The sequence below is a fragment of the Polypterus senegalus genome, chromosome 8 (genome assembly GCF_016835505.1).
Source record: "Polypterus senegalus isolate Bchr_013 chromosome 8, ASM1683550v1, whole genome shotgun sequence".
In the NCBI taxonomy this organism is placed as follows: domain Eukaryota; kingdom Metazoa; phylum Chordata; class Cladistia; order Polypteriformes; family Polypteridae; genus Polypterus; species Polypterus senegalus.
Window position 1 is genome coordinate 1129288 of NC_053161.1, and position 17713 is coordinate 1147000.

The 17713-nt window shown below is 35.3% G+C and overlaps 1 protein-coding gene across 1 annotated transcript in view; it reads left to right on the forward strand.

The window, feature by feature from the left end:
- Positions 1 to 11933: 11933 nt before the first annotated feature.
- LOC120533686 (adiponectin receptor protein 2-like) overlaps positions 11934 to 17713 on the forward strand; it is a 62827-nt gene continuing 57047 nt past the window's right edge. Inside the window, exon 1 of the mRNA XM_039760584.1 lies at positions 11934 to 12072. The gene's annotated coding sequence lies outside the window, so the exon portion shown is untranslated. The remainder of the gene's footprint in view (positions 12073 to 17713) is intronic.

Consider the following 17713-nt stretch of genomic DNA (forward strand, 5'->3'; position numbering starts at 1 on the left):
TCTGGTTTATAACAAAGATAGTGGTATATTAAAATAATTATGCTTTCATATCTCATGTGCCCACTGTCAAGAACAGCTAGTACATTAAAAGAAATAAAAGATAAGTGTGCTGAGTCACTGAATTTAGATACTACAACAAGAAGACACACTTCAGAAAACAGCATGTGGAGCACAGAGATCTAACAGAACCTGTCACTTGCCTGAAAAGTGGTAGCTAAACCTTGAAACCATGTTGAAGCTGCAAGAGCTTACTTAACCCTCTTAACTGTTTTAGTCTGGACACTTGCCTGTTTAAATTAACCCCCTAAAAGCATTAACAACACAATACTTAAAAAGAAAAATAAAGCTGACTGCCTTAGGCAAACAAATAGAGGTAAGAAAATAAACAAGTTCAAAAATGCACAGAAAAATGTGTAATATAATCTCAGATAGAAAATAAAAACATTAAACAGACTTAAATTAAGAAAAATTTGGTAAATATCAGTAGTGCTTAAAAATTATAAAATGCCTCCTGGTCTAGTCTTATAAAGTCCTAAAATGACCAGCAAGATCACACGGCCTTTGTCAGGAATTTTCTAATCATTTTCCTTATTCATTTAACTAAATTCCTGGCTTATTTTTGTTGTTGCTGATTTTAATCATTATTTTTGTGATGTCATTACTTTTACATTATTTGGGTGTTTTCTTAGAGGCTGTCATTTTCCAATTATTTTCTAATAACATTCATCAAAACAAGTATTAATATGGTCATGTTATTGATTATGTTTTTTTGACTTCCATGCCACAATTGTTGCCTGTTCACTTACTATGCTTTTGAATAGTCATTGTCCATCCCGCTATATCCTAACACAGGGTCATGGGGGTCGACTTGTGCCAATCCCAGCCAACACAGGGCACATAGCAGGAACAAATCCCAGGCAGGGTGCCAGCCCATCGCAGGGCACACACACACACACTAGGGCCAATTTAGGATCGCCAATGCACCTAACCTGCATTTCTTTGGACTGTGGAAGGAAACCAGAGCACCCAGAGGAAATCCACGCAGACAAGGGGAGAACATACAAAATCCACGCAGGAGGACCCGGGAAGCAAACCCAGATCTCCTTACTGTAAGGCAGCAGTGCTACCACTGCGCCACCATTTTGTACTTTTTTTTTCAACACATATGAAAGCTTCAAAATAATTTTAAACAATGTACATCCTTTGGCTTTTAAGTTTATTAGTAAAAAATAATGCCACAGTTTAAGTGTCTTTGTAGTTGTATTCTGGAAAATAGGGAGCACATGAGTAAAACTGACCGCTTTTTACATGAAAATATTTTAATTTGTTGACAATGCTATTGAAAATTATAATTTGTGAGATTATTCCAATTTTTTTTACTTTATTCAAACACAGGTGTACAATAAACAGCTCATTATTCATAAATTAAAAGCAGTAACTGGTAGTGATTAGGCAGCCTTGTATAACCCATTGATATCCTAGCACCTGTTTATTCTCAAGAACTGGTTGAACTAGATCAAAAGTATAAACGTAGTAAATAGGAATAAAGACGGCAAGCTGACAAAGTGGTTGAGCATAAAGCGGAGATTGTGTTTCTCTTCCGGTTTGAAACTAACAATTCATCAGACTCAAATTTATGGAGCATTGTGAGGCAATGAATGGAGAGTAGTTTCTCTTATTTAATACAGTAGAAGTTATTAAATGTATCCAATCATGTGGCAGGCATCTTGTCAGAATTGGGTGATGTAAGATTTCTGTCTCTCAGTGGTCATTGGTAGGGCTGCTGCTATTTTAAATATGTATATAAATGATTTAAGTAGGAATATAAATAAGAAGCTGGTTAGGTTTGCAGATGATACTAAGCTAGGTGGAGTGGCATATAATTTTGAATCAGTTGAATCAATGCAGAGGGACTTAGACAGTAGCCTGGTTTGAGCAGCTTTGTGGCAGATGAAATTTAATGTATGTAAATATGAAATATTACACATAAGAATTAAAAAAGTTAGGAATGAATACACAATGGGAGGTCTGAAAATTGAAAGTACTCCTTAGGAGAAGCATTTAGGAGGCATAGTTGACCAGTCACTATTAACTTCCAGAAAGTGTTCAGAAGCCATTAAGAAGGCTAACAGAATTTTAGATTATAGAGCATGATGTGTAGAGTACAAGTCAAAGGAGGTTATACTCAAGATTTATAATTTACTGGTATGGCCTACAGTTTTAGTCTCCAACAGCAACAACATTTATTTATATAGCACATTTCCATACAAATGATGTAGCTCAAAGTGCTTTACATGATGAAGAAAGAGAAAAAAAGACAAAATAAATAAGAATTAAAATAAGGGAACACTAATTAACATAGAATAAAAGTAAGGTCTGATGGCCAAGGAAGACAGAAGAAACAAAAAAAAAAAACTCCAGACGGCATTCTACCTAACATAAATGACCTCAATCAGTCCTCATTGTATTCAGGGTTCCCAGGGAAGAACTTCATGATGACGATCATGTGGACTTCTGGCCTTTAATCCATTGATGTAGGGAGATCATGGTGCTTTGATTAAGTGGTGGTGGCGCAGATGGCCACCACAGAAAACAGAAAAAGAACAGAAGAGAAAGTAGGGGTTAGTACGGATTTTGAAGCCACCGTGAATAATAATAATAATTAATTAAATAGACAGAGCATCAGGATTAAACTAAAATGAAGCTATGAGAAAGACATGTTAAAATAATGTGTTTTCAGCAGTGTTTTAAAATGCTCCACCGTATTAGCCTGGCGAATTCCTATTGGCAAACTTTTCCAGATTTTAGGTGCATAGCAGCACAAGGCCACCTCACCACTTCTTTTAAGTTCGGCTCCTGGAATTCTAAGCAGACACTCATTTGAAGATCTAAGGTTACGATTTGTGTAAGACATTCTAAAATATAAGATGGAGCGAGATTATTTAAGGCTTTGTAAACCATAAGCAGTACTTTAAAAAAAAATTAAATGACACAGGTAACCAATGTAGTGACATGAAAACTGGAGAAATGTGCTTGGATTTTGTTTTCCTAGTTAAGATTCTAGCAGATGCATTCTGCACTAGTTCCAATCGATTGATGTCTTTTTTGAGTAGTCCTGAAAGGAGTGCATTACAGTAATCTAGTCGACTGAAAACAAAAGAGTGAACTAATTTCTCAGCATCTTGCAATGTTATAAGAGGTCTAAGTTTTGCTATATTTCTTAAGTGAAAAAATGCTGTCCTAGTAATCTGATTAATATGAGATTTAAAATTCAGATCAGAGTCAATAGTTACCCCTAAATTCTTTACCTCCATCTTGACTTTTAATCCTAATGTATCAAGTTTATTTCTAATAATCTCATTATATCCATTTTTGCCAGTCATGAAAATTTCTGTTTTCTCCTTATTTAGAAAAAAAATAGAGAAAATTACTACTCATCCATTCAGAAACACAAGTAAGACATTGTGTCTGTGAATCAAGAGTGTCAGGGTTGTCAGGCGCTATTGATAAATACAGCTGTGTGTCATCAGCATAGCAGTGGTAGCTCACGTTATGCCCCAAGATAATCTGACCTAATGGAAGCATGTAAATCAAAAAGAGCAGCTGACCCAGGACAAAGCCTTGTGGAACACCATATAGAATATCATGTGTCTTTGTAGTATAATTACCACAACTAACAAAGAATTGTCTACCTGCCAGGTAGGATTCAAACCAATTAAAGACACTGCCAGAGAGACCCACCCATTGACTAAGGCGATTTCTAAGAATATTGTGATCAATGGTATCAAATGTGGCACTCAGATCTAACAGGATGAGAACAGATAAACGGCCTCTGTTTGCATTTACCCGCAAGTCATTTACTTCTTTAACTAGCGCAGTTTCTGTACTGAGATTTGTTCTGAAACCGACTGAAACTTATCAAGAAGAGCATGTTTATTGATGTGGTCATTTAGCTACATAATGACTGCCTTCTCTAGGATTTAACTTAAGAAAGACAGGTTGGAAATAGGTCTAAAATTTTCAAAAGCAGAGGAGTAAAGATTATTTTTCTTGGGGCTTAACTACAGCAGTCTTAAGACAGTCTGGGAAGACCCCGTACCTAATGACGAGTTTACTATGTCAAGAATACTATCAATTAGCAGGCCTGATACTTCTTTGAAAAAACTTGTTGGTATTGTGTCAAGGACACAGGTGGAGGGTCTCAGTTGAGAAATTATTTTATATAAATCAGGTAAACTATCCAGGTGAAAGAATTTAATTTGTTTATAATGGAGTACCGGGGTTTAAGAGGATCAGAATTGGGGAGATGTACTATATTATTTCTAATATCATATCATTTTTTGATTAAAAAAATACAGCAAAAGCCTCACAAGTTTCACTGGAAGTATTTTGGAGGCATTCCATCGAGTGACCTGGATTTAGCAGATTATCAATTGTAGATAACAAGACTCTGGGATTACTAGCATTGTTATTTATAATTCTAGAGAAATAACACCACCTCTCAAGACGGACTATGTTGTTGTATTCTGTTATTTTAACCTTCAATATCTCATAGTGAATAATCAGTTTAGTTTTTCTCCATTTACGCTCAGCTCTGCGGCATGTTTTCTTTAGATCAGACACTCTTTGGGTCTTCCATGGTATAACAGTGCTAGAAGATTTTTTAACTATCTTTTCAGGTGTGACTATGTCAGCAGCAACTCTCACCTTAGTATTAAAATCTTCCACTTTACTATTTACATTATCCTTACTATTGTAGTAAACACTACAAATGGACTGGTTGCTTAGGGAATGTTAGAATATTTGTAAATTTTGAAACTGCTGATGAATCAAAGAAGCGTTTTTTAACAATATGCTTCTCGTGAATATTTTTTATAATTTTTTTAAATAGTAGGAGAAAATGGTCTGATAGACCAATATCAACGATCTACTTCACATCAACTTTTATACTTTGGTAATTACTAAGTCTAATGTATGACCTGCTTTGTGTGTAGGCTGACTAATGTGCTGGCTCAAATCAAAAAAGTTCAGGACGTTCATGAATTCCTTTATTTTTGGGTCACACTGATTATCGATATGAAGGTTAAAGTCACCAACTATTAGGAATGTGTCATAGTTCGTAATTACAATTTACACCAAGTCTGAGAATTCCTCATAGAAAGACGCATTGTATTTAGGAGGTCTATACATGGATAATACTAGAAACAGGCTACAAAAAACTTCAGAGAAGAGCAACTGAGCTGATTCCAGGGCTACAGGGGATGAGTTATGAGGAAAGGTTAAAAGAGCTGAGTCTTTTTTTCTGAGGTTCTTCTGTGGTGGTGATCCATGCCACCACCACCTGATCAAGGCACCATGCAGCCCCTGAGATGTTGGAATGAAGGTGGATGTCTTAGCTATCCATGAGACCAACTTCATGAAATCCTATCATATAAAGAATGAAAACTAAGCGGTTTGATTTAGAAACATTAATTTCAGGTAGAATGCCCATTGGGGACTGGATGGACTTTTGGCCTTTTATTTCTCCAGCCCAACTGGTGTTTTTTTTTTTTTCCTGTTCTCCTGGCCATCTAACCTTACATTGTTTTGTTGTTATTTATTCTTTAATATATATTGCCTAATCTTATTTCTTTTCTCTTCTTGTAACTTTCTTTTGCCATGTTGTAAAGCACTTGAGCTACATTGTTGTATGAAAATTTTGATATAAATAAATGTTGTTGTTTTCAGTTTAAGAAAAAGGAGATTAAGAGGCTCATAACTATTACTTTAAAATGAGTTCAACAAGAACACGGGTACACAATTTGAAACTTGTTAAGGGTATATTTTGCATAAATATTAGGACATTTTTCTTCACACAGAGAACCATAGACACATGGAGTAAATTACCATGTAGGGTGGTAGACAATAGGACTTTAGAGACCTTCAAAATTAGACTTGATGTTATATTGGAATAATTAAGTGGATAGGACTGAGCTTTGTTGGGTTGAATGGCCTGTTCTTGTCTAGATTGTCCTAACATTCTAATTTGCTGGATTTTAGGTACAGCTATTGAAAGCTTTACAGTCAACTTCCTTTTTATTTTTAATTATTATTTTTAACTAATTAAATTTAGTGTATGGTGTCCAAAGTATAAGATGCTTAAATGTATTATTACCTCAGAAAAATATATTTAAGTTTTTGGATTTTTTTTTTGAGTGAACAAATACAAATGTTGTAAACATTTATTCTGCTTTGGCCCTTTAGACCTGGGTTTCCATTTTACTCTCTTAAATCATGCAATAAGCTAAAATCATTGAACTTATATCCTGAATACTTGTAATCACTATTCCATATAAAAGGTTATATTAAATACATTTCTGATTTCTTCTCTAAATGTACTTGATTTTGTAAACTAAAAGCAATAATATTTACTAGTCACTTACTAATTTTCTCAAAATACAAAGACGCCTCATTTCACAACTAAGTCACACACAAGACATCAAAACAAAATCTTATTCTAATATATTCATTATATACATATCAATGCTCTAAATATGTGTTAAGCTAATTTTGTTTTTATACTTACTTATAAATATTTTAAACTTTTAAAAAGGTGCTAATAAATGTAATGCAGCCCATTTTAAGAATCATTTAAAAAAATACCTATTTTTGGTAATGTGCACAAATACAGAATACCAATCCCACAACAAATTTTACATACTTTATTCACAGAAATGTGCATACTAGCTTTCAGGACATCATATTGTTATTGCAGGCAATGTCATATGTTAGCAGTTAAAAAAATGAGACACACAGTTTACAACTGAAACCAGGGATTGTTCCACACTACTTTTTAATAATTTTATTATACATTTTTTATTAAAATTAATTTGTTGACACTCTTCACAGGCAATACATTTATTGATCAAACATCTGTCCATCTTGTCAAATTTATTAGGTGTGGTAGTAGCTGAAAGTATGTTACTCAATCAATATTTTGTATCAAAAAGATTGTGAAAGTCAAAACAGCCTGATAATTTTTAAGGGCTATATAAATTTATCATTGTGTTAGAAAATTATATTGAATATGTTACACTTTGCCCTGTCTTTGACTTGATACCATGCCTTAAAATATATATTTAAAATTAATTATCTTAAAAATTTATTTGGACAATAAGTAGTGTTCCATACTGCATATTTGAAGGTTTCAGAGATAATAAAATGTCATGACAATATGACTTTTCCAATAGGAGAAAGTCAGCTTGGCTAACTGTTGTGGACATATAAGCTTGGATTCTTGTAGGGGAAAAACAAAAAGAGTGGCCAGGGTGTATAGATCAAATATTCAGGGAAAAGAAGCTAACAACCAAATCCAAAAGAGGAAACAAGAAATTGACATCAAAGTCATTCAAGACACAAGAGGAAAAACAACTTAAAAAAATTGCAAGAGACATGGACTATCTCAAGCCAGTCTTTTTCTTTATTGTTCAACAAAGTGCTGTGATTTGCCTTGAAAGTATAGCCTGGCATACCGCAGAATCATGTTCTCAAGAACATCCATAGCCACCAGCAAGAGTAGACGAGTGTAACCACAGAGCATAGTGAGAATTAAGGAAAACAAAAATCCTTAAAATATAAGGCAAATTAGGTCAGAAAGTTTTAATTAGTATTTCTATGTAAGCTATTTGATCTTTCTCCTGGAAATTTTATGAGAACTCTATATAGCTATCTATCTACGGATAAAAGAGCCATCCATTTTTCAATTCCAAGATGTGAAGCCTTGCAAAATGGGCATCCACCAAAAGAAAAAAAGAGACAGAGAGAGAGAGAGGTTGGGAGCATGCACTGATACAGTGCATTTCCACAACCACCACACCACACGACTACCCCCAAAACCAAATGAAGCAAAAAATGTGTTAGTAAAACAGTTTAAATATTCTAAGACAGAAATAATACAATAACACAGGAAAATGCATAATATAGTGAATATAATTAGTTAAAGGTAAAGTTAAATTAAAAATTAAAACTAAAAGATATTAGAGGTAATTACTGACTGACCTAAATTTTAAATCACATATTAATCAAATTATCAGGACATAATTTTTTCACTTAAGGAATATAGTAAAAGTTAGTTAACACTTTTTTTTAGTCAACTAGATTACTTCAACTCACTCTTCTCAGGACAACCCAAGAAAGACATCAATCGGTTGCAACTAGTGCAGAATGCAGCTGCCAGAATCTTAACTAGGAAAAAAAATCCAAGCACCTCCAGTTTTGATGTCACTTGATTACTTGTGCCATTCAGAATTAACTTTAAAATACTGCTTATGGTTTAAAAAGCCTTAAATAATCTTGCTCCATCCTATATTTCAGAATGCTTGTCATCTTACACTCCAAGTCGTAACCTTAGATCTTCAAATGAGTGTCTGCTTATAATTCCAAGAGCAAAACTTAAAAGAACCAAGAACAGCAACCTTCTGCTGTTATGCACCTAAAATCTGGAATAGTTTAATGATAGATATTTGCCATGGTTAATAAGATGGAGCATTTTAAAAAACTGCTAAAAAAATAATATTTTAAAATGGCTTTCTCATAGCTACATTTTTGGGTATCTCTATTTAGCTGTATGTGCATTGAATTATCATTTTGATCAAAGCTTCACAATCCATACTACTGTAATCCTTACTATTCTCTGCCGTTCTTTTTCTGGTTTTCTATGGTGACATTCTGTGCCAGCACCACCTGATCAAGGCAGCATGCAGTTCCTACATTGAAGGATTGAAGTTAGTACTTCAGAGGTCCACATGGCCATCATCATCAGATTCTTTCAGGTGAAGCCTGAAAGCCATAAGGACTGATTTAGATAATTTATGTTAGGTAGAATGAACAGTGGGGAGTGGGTTGTCTCTTGGCATTGGAACCCCTGCAGATATTTTTTTTCTCCAGCCCATCTGGATTTTTTTTTTTCTGTCCTCCTTATATATCCACCTTAATAAAAGAATAAATGTCAAGGGGTCTGCCTAGTTATGTCTCACAAACATTTGTAGCAATAAAAAGCATTGCATTTGTCATTCCAACAGATGACACATCACATACATTTGTAGTAATGTATTTGTAAGAATGCATTTTATTACTACAAATGTTTGTGATTTGTCATCTGTTCGAATGAGAGATGTACTGCATTTTAGTACTACATGCATTGAAAATACATCTGATAGATAGTGCACCACAAATGTTAACACTGAGATCTAAATTGATTATTTAGATTTCAACCCAGCTTACAAAGGTAGCACAGCTACTACATATACATATATATATATATTCATTTAATGCTGTTTCTTGTGTGTGTCCTTTGTTGGTATTGCATTACTGTCATTATTCTTTGGACACCTTCAAAAAAGAAATTCATTTTACTATGTATACATAACAATAAACATGAACTTGAACAATCATCTAGCACTAACAAAACATATATAATGCAAGGAGAGACACTATACACAAAATCATGTAAATAAAGAGATAAATGTACTTTGTAATTTATAGTAACACATTATGCTCAATCAAACCCCCTCAAAATATCCAAAACAATTACTGCTGCAGGCAGCAATTAAGATAGGCTAACTTGATTTGGATGCAGCAAGGAATCATTACAACACACAAAACTTAAATCTAATAACATTGTAAATTTGAGGTGGTTTTTGATCATTTTTCTAAGTGTTCCTTAAATTAAATTTTGTCTTTTTCCTCACAGAGAAAGCAACCTACCAGCAGCCGTGCTACTGGGCAGATAGCAGATAGTTTTGCATGCACTCTGGTAAACAATATTTGACAGAAAATTCTGTGTCTGGCCACTTGCAGGCCTCATAGTGAGGATGACCAAGGTGCTGGACAGTCTACTAAGAAGGTTTAATCCTATCAATCTTAAATTTAAAAGGCTCCAACTTTAAAGCATCTCTGCTGTTATCTCCAATGGGCAGGAGCACTAGCTTGGCAACACAGCAGTGACCCTCAAGGGTGAGGGTCAGTACCAGTTCACAATCACTATCAAACCTGTTTATTTGTGCAAATTACTGAACATTAGAGTTACCATTCATTCTAAAGTATTTTTGGTATTTGGTTCACTTTATTAATCCCTGAGGTTTTGAGTATTATAAATATATAGTGTACTTTACTACACTGTTATATTAAAATAGTTTAAAACATTAATTTAAAATTGGCCATGAATTTTAACAGTTACCTTTGACTTTAATTGTGTGTAATGTATATTTCTATTGTAAAATTCTGAACTAAATTTAAACTGATTATTAATGAATTCTTTCTGAATATAAAATTATACATTAATTTATATATTAGTTTCTCAAAAATTGCAAACCTGTTAATGTATATGTTGACTGTAACTATTGCTTAATTTTGTAAATAATAGACTAGTTTTCCAATATAATCCTTTTATATTGCTTTTACTCTTTTTTTTTGTCTTTTCGTTACATTATCAATTAGTTTAGTTACGCACGATACTTATGAAATTGCAACAGAACACAAAACAGAAGTCAGGGGTGTCAAATCTATATGAAAGTAAGTAACACTTAACAGCGTTTTTCACAATCATAGACATCGAATTACTAGACGCCGTATGACCAGCAGCATTGTACGTCAACGTCACCGCCATATTGCGAGTGGTACTGCTGTGGAGAGAAGTAATGAATAATATGCTGCTTGGGATTGTACAAACCGCTATACGCTCCAAACCAGATCCCGGGGTATTACATTTCATAGGTAAGGCTGAACAATTGTTTTGGTTATATTTGGCCATTAGAAAAATCCCATTTTATAATCTTAGCACCCAAGGTCACCTTACAATAAAATTAAAAACATTAGTAAAATTAAAACAAGAGAATGATAAATCAAAAAGAAATAATTAGCAAACAAACAAAGATAACTGGCAGTAACCGTGCAAAATTTACAATTGGTATGCCAGTTTGAAAAGATAAGTTTTGAGGGCACTTTTAAAATGTGTTATTTAATCGAGCTGACGTATGAGAGGGAAGAGAATTCCCGAGTTGAGGAGCAGTATGAGAGACACTCGAGCTCCCGTAGAACAGAGTTTGATGTGTGTTACAGAAAGTAGAGCTGCTGATGAGGATCTGAGCGAGCGAGAGGAGTGTAAGTCAGTAGGAGATCAGTGAGGTTGTGGAGAGCTTTAAATGTTAAGAGCAGTATTTTGTATTGTATTCGGTAGTTAACAGGGAGCCAGTGAATTGAGAGAGAATAGGTGTAATATGTTCAGTGGATTTAGATCAATTTAGGTTATTATCCTGGCAACAGAATTTTGAAGAAGTTGTAAGCGATGGATATGTTTTTGTGGGATGCCAGATAGAATAGCATTACAGTAATCTATACGTGAGGTGACTAGGGCATTAATCAATACTTCAGTATTTTGTTGCGTGAGAACAGGCCAAAGTCTAGAAATGTTTCGGAGATGGAAGAAGGCAGTCCGAGAAATGTTATTATATGGGAGGAATTATTTAATAATTGCCATTATTAGTGTATAAATGGATATAAATAATTGCATTTAAACGATTCGCCAAAATCTGTTGTATGTAAACGATACTGTTTTTAAACCTTGTTTTTCATCAGAAAACCCGGTTTCCACGTCTACCTGTATTAATTTAAATGGCACTTTTGCCACTCGCAATAGGTCGGACGCGCTGACGTATCGTGTCGACTGTGCAACACAGTGAATGCCGAGTCTATCTATATATGTCTATGGTCACAATTACCTTGTACGCAAATTAACTACAAATCCCAGCCTGCCCTCGAGTCAAATGTATGAACGTAATCCCTATTGCTTCATCAGAAAAAGTGAGCCGTTCCAAATCACATGTCACAAACGACAGTCGGGTATTGGTTACGTTGTACTCACGCGATGGGCGTCTCTCGCTGTTGAACGGCAACAGAGTCAAGTAAGGTTTAGTCGGTTACCAAAGTAGGGTGAAGGTCTGATATCCGGGTACTGTCTGGTGTTGTTTCTCAACCTGTCAGTTGCATTGCACGGAATTCAAAGTGAACATTGACTGTCATCTTCTAAAGAAACAGGTAAGTCGAACTAGCTTTTTCTCTTGTTTACATCGGATGATATAAATTACCAACAACACGTTAGAAGTCGCTTTGTTCCTGTTGTTTATTTTAGGAAGGTGTGCTCGCCGAGGTTCATGTGGCTTTTTATCTTTTCTCATTTAAAGGCACAGTATTTTTATGCTAGTTACAGAAACTGTTGTTTACTTAGAGGTTACATTGAGACACCTAAACGCCCAACTGGTCCTTATGGCAAAAAGGTGACGTTGCATTCCGATAACGGGTATTTCGACATGTGCGCAAGTGTAACGAAGTGTAACTCAAGTGAGGAATAAATGCGGAGGCCTCAATTAACTTAATATTTAGTTCACCTTAAACCAGTACTCTCAGAGGCAGATGTACAAATTTTTCAACGATAGAAGTGTTCTAATTCGCACACCACTAACATTCTAGTTTTGAAATTGTGCACTGTAAGCGAAATAGAGATTCTTTTTAAGCACTTGCAGATCAGTTGTTTGCAAGTTTCCATTTTTTGGTGCGAGTTTGCTAACGTTTAGCAGGTGGAACAAATAAGTTTTGGCATCTGTGCGCAAGCTCTAATCGTTTTTTAAAATAAGAAATCCCTGTTAAGGCTACATTTAATGAATGGAAACTATAGAATCCACCTGTTAAAGTGATTATAAATGGTTTTCGGAGGACTGTAAGTTAACCTGCACCATTCAGCTTGATCCGAGGAGTACTAAATTCGAAGACTTGGAGAATATCCTGTTTGATTATTTTATTTAATTAATTTATTCTTTTAACAGGCAGATTAGTTCAGTGGAACTTTTTTTCCATTTCGTCAGTCTCTGATTTAGTTTTAGAGTCTGTAGTAGCCGCAAGTTTATGATTTTGACATTTTCTCAATGAGAAACAAATTCCAGCTGTTAATGGAATAGATCCTAATTAAAATGCCTACCCTGCCATGAGTTTGCAGTCCTGGAAATTGCTATTAGCGAGTTTTAGTTTTGTATAAACTTCAAAATGACATGTCTTTCTGTTCGAGTTTATGGTGTCTTGTCCCTACTCTGTTTTCTATTTTACCGTATGGTGCTTAAAGCAAAGTACCCTTTGGTAGAGCAACCAACTGGTCAAATTTACACCCGTCTGGTATTTCTGCATGGTATCAGTGTGAGCAAAACATTAGATAAAATATGAGCTTACTTATGAATGATAAAGTATGATTAATACACTTTCATCCTTCACTTTTAAAGAACTGAAAGATGTACACTAGTAGAAATTTTAGGTCGGAGTATAAATAAACCTTTTAATTATCCATGTACCTAATCAACTGTAAAAACTGGCACCTGTATGGGACATTTGTTTGAGTGAAAGACTGTGACCACAGTAGACACTCCCAGCACTTCTGTCACACTACAGGATCACAATTATATAAAAGGTGTTTTTATAATAGTGTATTAATTTTTACTTAATGATACTGATATTATACTTTAATTCTTATTTCTATCACAAAGGCCACTTATGTTTGGTGACCAAAAAAAAATAATGCCACCCACTACTATGGGTATTTTAAGACAATTCTAAGAGGAACAATTTTGATTTTTTTTTTATGGGGATAAATAGTGGTGACATGTTTTGGGAATTTCTTCAGCCCAGTGAGTTCCTGCAGTAAATTATTTGTTTGTTAAACTTACTTAAGAGAACAATAGAAATATTTCAGCTTTGCAGGTAGTTTACTTAAATTCTTATGTTTTTCTTTTTGTCTTGGGCATTTTTGGCTATTAAATCGTGAGTACCCCAAACTCATCATCTCTGGACATTAATGAAGTGATTTTTGTGCAACTGAAACTAGTTGGACTAGTCATAGACACAGCAGGATCAGTTCTAAACATGTTTTTCTGACCAGTTTTTATGTTTCAGTGTATAAACTGTACTGTTGAAAGGGGAAATAAAATCTGCTTTTCTTAAGCAAGAGTTTGTCTGTAAAAAGTGCTTTATATTAAGTGCTAATTTTTAATTGTGTTATGTAACTTAATTATTTCCTCCTTTAAGCTTAGTTTCAGATTTTTTATTTTATTTATCCATGATCATTGCTGTTAGCTTAAACGACCAATAACCACAGAGTATACTGTACTATTTGTTTTTTTTGTTATTATTTTTATTAAAGCAGTATATGCTGTAGCTCTTTGATGGATTCATACTGAGAAAAGTTCAGTTAACATTTGGGCATCAGGATTTTACTTAATGTCATAATCGGTTACACAGTTTTAGAGAGCTTAATTTGAGTATTAGCTGTGTTTGGTACTCAACTTGAATGGTTTAAATTTATATTTTCTTAGTGCCATCTGCATGTGAATGTATTTTTCCATTTAAGTAAAGATTCCACTTTCCAATTACCAGTAAGTGTTTGTCATTTATAAATTCATAACCACCTTTTTGTTTCAAGATTTTAGATGTAAATTTTCTGTAAAGAAAGTTTTGGGTGTTTTTTTTGTGATTTGCACATGAGTAGTGCTGGGCGGTAGGACCAAAATTCTATATCATGGTATTTTTCAAAATTATACCGGTTTCACGGTATTTGACAGTATTTTTTTCCCCCAATGCACGAGTGGATGTTAACCACATTTTCCACTGCAATTACTGCAGTACACTGGTTAAGAATAACCTATTCCACTGTCATGAGAATTGTACATTGTACAAAAAACATTTTAATGTGCACAGAAGTATTAATACAGGTTTGCACGGCCCCATAAAGTGATAGTTTTCAAGGGGGTGGCACTAATGAAGAGAAGGAATCACATTGCATGACAGTTGCAGTCAAAATATAGAACCTTTTTATTGAACAAATTTTACAAATAACTTGGTTGAAAATATGTTGTCAAAATTCTAATCTATCCATATAGGCATTTAGACTTAGTAAAATATCCGGAGGTGCTTGTCAAAAGCTGTATTGCACTGAGCATGTCTTAGAAAAGGAATAAATTTTGTAAACCAACTACACTTTCTGTTAGTGTTAACAATCTCTGTCCACTGACACGTTAAAGTGACTTTTTAAACAACTCTCCCATCATTAAACTGCATAATATTTAAACTAATAAACAATAACAATAAAGTAATAGTGCAACTTCCAGTAATAATGCTATTACTTTAAGACTTCAAGCCCAGGTGCATTACACGGTTTTCACCAAATAGAAATAAAATAAAACAACTGCAACTCGGTGATGACATCTTTACCAGCTGAACCATCGTTTAGGCAAATTGCATTAATATGGACCTTGCTTCAAGCTAAGCTATATACATTGTAAGATATGGCCGGCCATGTACCCCGGCCAATACCCCCAAGCCGCCAGGTGGAGCCCTCCTTGCAGCATGGAGGTCCCCAGAAGACCAGCAGGGCATTATGGACCATGTAGTTTTTGTGCACCGCCCTGCTGGATGCCATGGGGGCCACGAGAGGGAGCTGCAGGGAGGACCGAAGAATTCTTCATGCCCTATGACCCGGAAGTTCGTCATAGGAAGAGCGACGGGCTTCCGGGGTGAGAAACATTATTTACCCTGACCCGGAAGGAATAAGGACTTGTGGACTGTTGGGAAGGAACACCTCCGGGTCAGGGAATATAAAAGGACTGTGGGGGCTCCCAGACGATGAGCTGAGTTGGGAGGCAGGGTGGCTAAGCGTCTGGGAGTGGAGGATTTGTTATTGTTTATTGGAGTATTTGGGAGTAGAGGGTGCTTTGTGCACTTTATTATAAAATAAATATAATTATTGGACTTTTACCTAGTGTCTGACGTGGTGTCTGAGGGTGCAAGGGTGCGAGAAGCATCTTATTCTGTTACAACATGAATAATAAAACTCCAACTTGCATTTATAATGCTATTTGTGGGGTAGCCCTACGGCGAAGAAAAAAAAAATACGGACACAGGGAAGAAAACCAAAACTATATGTCGAGAATAAAGTTGACATGTTGACTTTATTCTCGACATTTCCACTTCAGTATCAATGCTTATGTCGAGATTAAAGTTGACATTTCCACATTATCCACATAGTTTATTTTATAATTAAAGTAGAATGTCGTAAACTAAACTTCATCCTAAAATCAGTGTTTAATTTGCTAGATTTTCTCAAACCCCATCATAAATTAATGTAGCACATGAAATGCTTTGTGTTAAGTGTTCCCTGACCCAGTTGTTAATCACTACATGCTTCTTAAACCGACTTCCTCTACACTAAGAGGAGGTGCAGGCAGCACACATAATACATTCACTTCATGATATTCCTGCTGTCTGCAAATTTACAATGCTAAGATATATACTTGATATAATTTTCAGGATGAAATGCATTAAAGCAGGTATTAAACATGCACGTCAGTGTGGCAGTAGTGCTGGTACGAGCAATACATACACTAGCAGGGTCAATATAGCATAACAAAACCCCATATCCTAGATGACTTTGAAAGGAAACTGAAGCACGGCAAGTAAACCCAGCAGAAAAACATGCAAATTCAAGGCATGGAACACCCAAGACCCCCTTGCTGTGAGGCAGCAGTGCGACCTCTATGCCACCGTGCCCCCACATGATTAATACATGCTTTAATGCATTTCATCATTGAAATTATATCAAGTATTTATCTTAGCATTCTAAATGTTCAGGGAGCAGGAATATCATGAAATTAATGTACAGTGAACCCTTGTTTATCACGGTTAATCCGTTCCAGACTCTACCGTGAGAAATGAATTTTCGCGAAGTAGGATTCTTTATTTATAAATCGAATATTTTTGCAGTTAAAGTATAGAAAACCTGTTTACGACCTTCTAAATACGTTTTTTTAACATTATTACAATCCTCTAGACATGAAATAACACACTTTAGTCACCATTACACTCGTATTACCTAATATATTAGACAAAATAAGAGAAAATAAGACATTTTAGACATTACAAACATATTATTACTAGGCTCACCCGCCTTTTAAGGTGACCGACTTTTATCCTCAATTTGTGTGCACTCCATGTGTACATCAGGCATGTAAGTGTGGGGAATGAGAACATCAAAGTGCCCATTCATAACATCTCCCGAAAACCTAAATTGCGTACAATGTCAGCCCGAATCTGTACCGCTAAAGGCGGAGTTTCATGCACTAAATAAGCTATAGATGAGAATAAGCAAGCTCCATCTCCCCAGGTATTTACTACGCGGTGAGGCATTTGTACTCCATCAACATTAATTATTTCCAGAGACATAATTTTGTCTATTTTTCCAGCGCATCGCGCACAAAAGCAAGGGAACAATGGGAGCACCAGAACTCTGCTCACATCGCGTCGCTTCGTGCCGCAAGTAGTAAGTCTGTGATAAGCGGAATACCGCTAAGCTTTGCACTCACGGGACGGAAGGACAATGCCGACCGCTTTTATATAGTAGATTATTGTACTGTACATTTAATTACACACATACAGTTCTTACACACAACCACTAACCTATGACAGCACAACCTCAGTAGGAGAGTCTTCAGGTGGTGCAGTATCTTCAGCAGGTGCTTCGTTGTCTTCTTCTGCTGAAGGAGTACTAAGAGTAGGCAGTGGGTATCTGGGTGCGCGGCTGAAGAACATCTTGATAGACAGTTGCTGTCGCTGTCTTTTCATATGCGTGAGGAGGCTTTTGTAG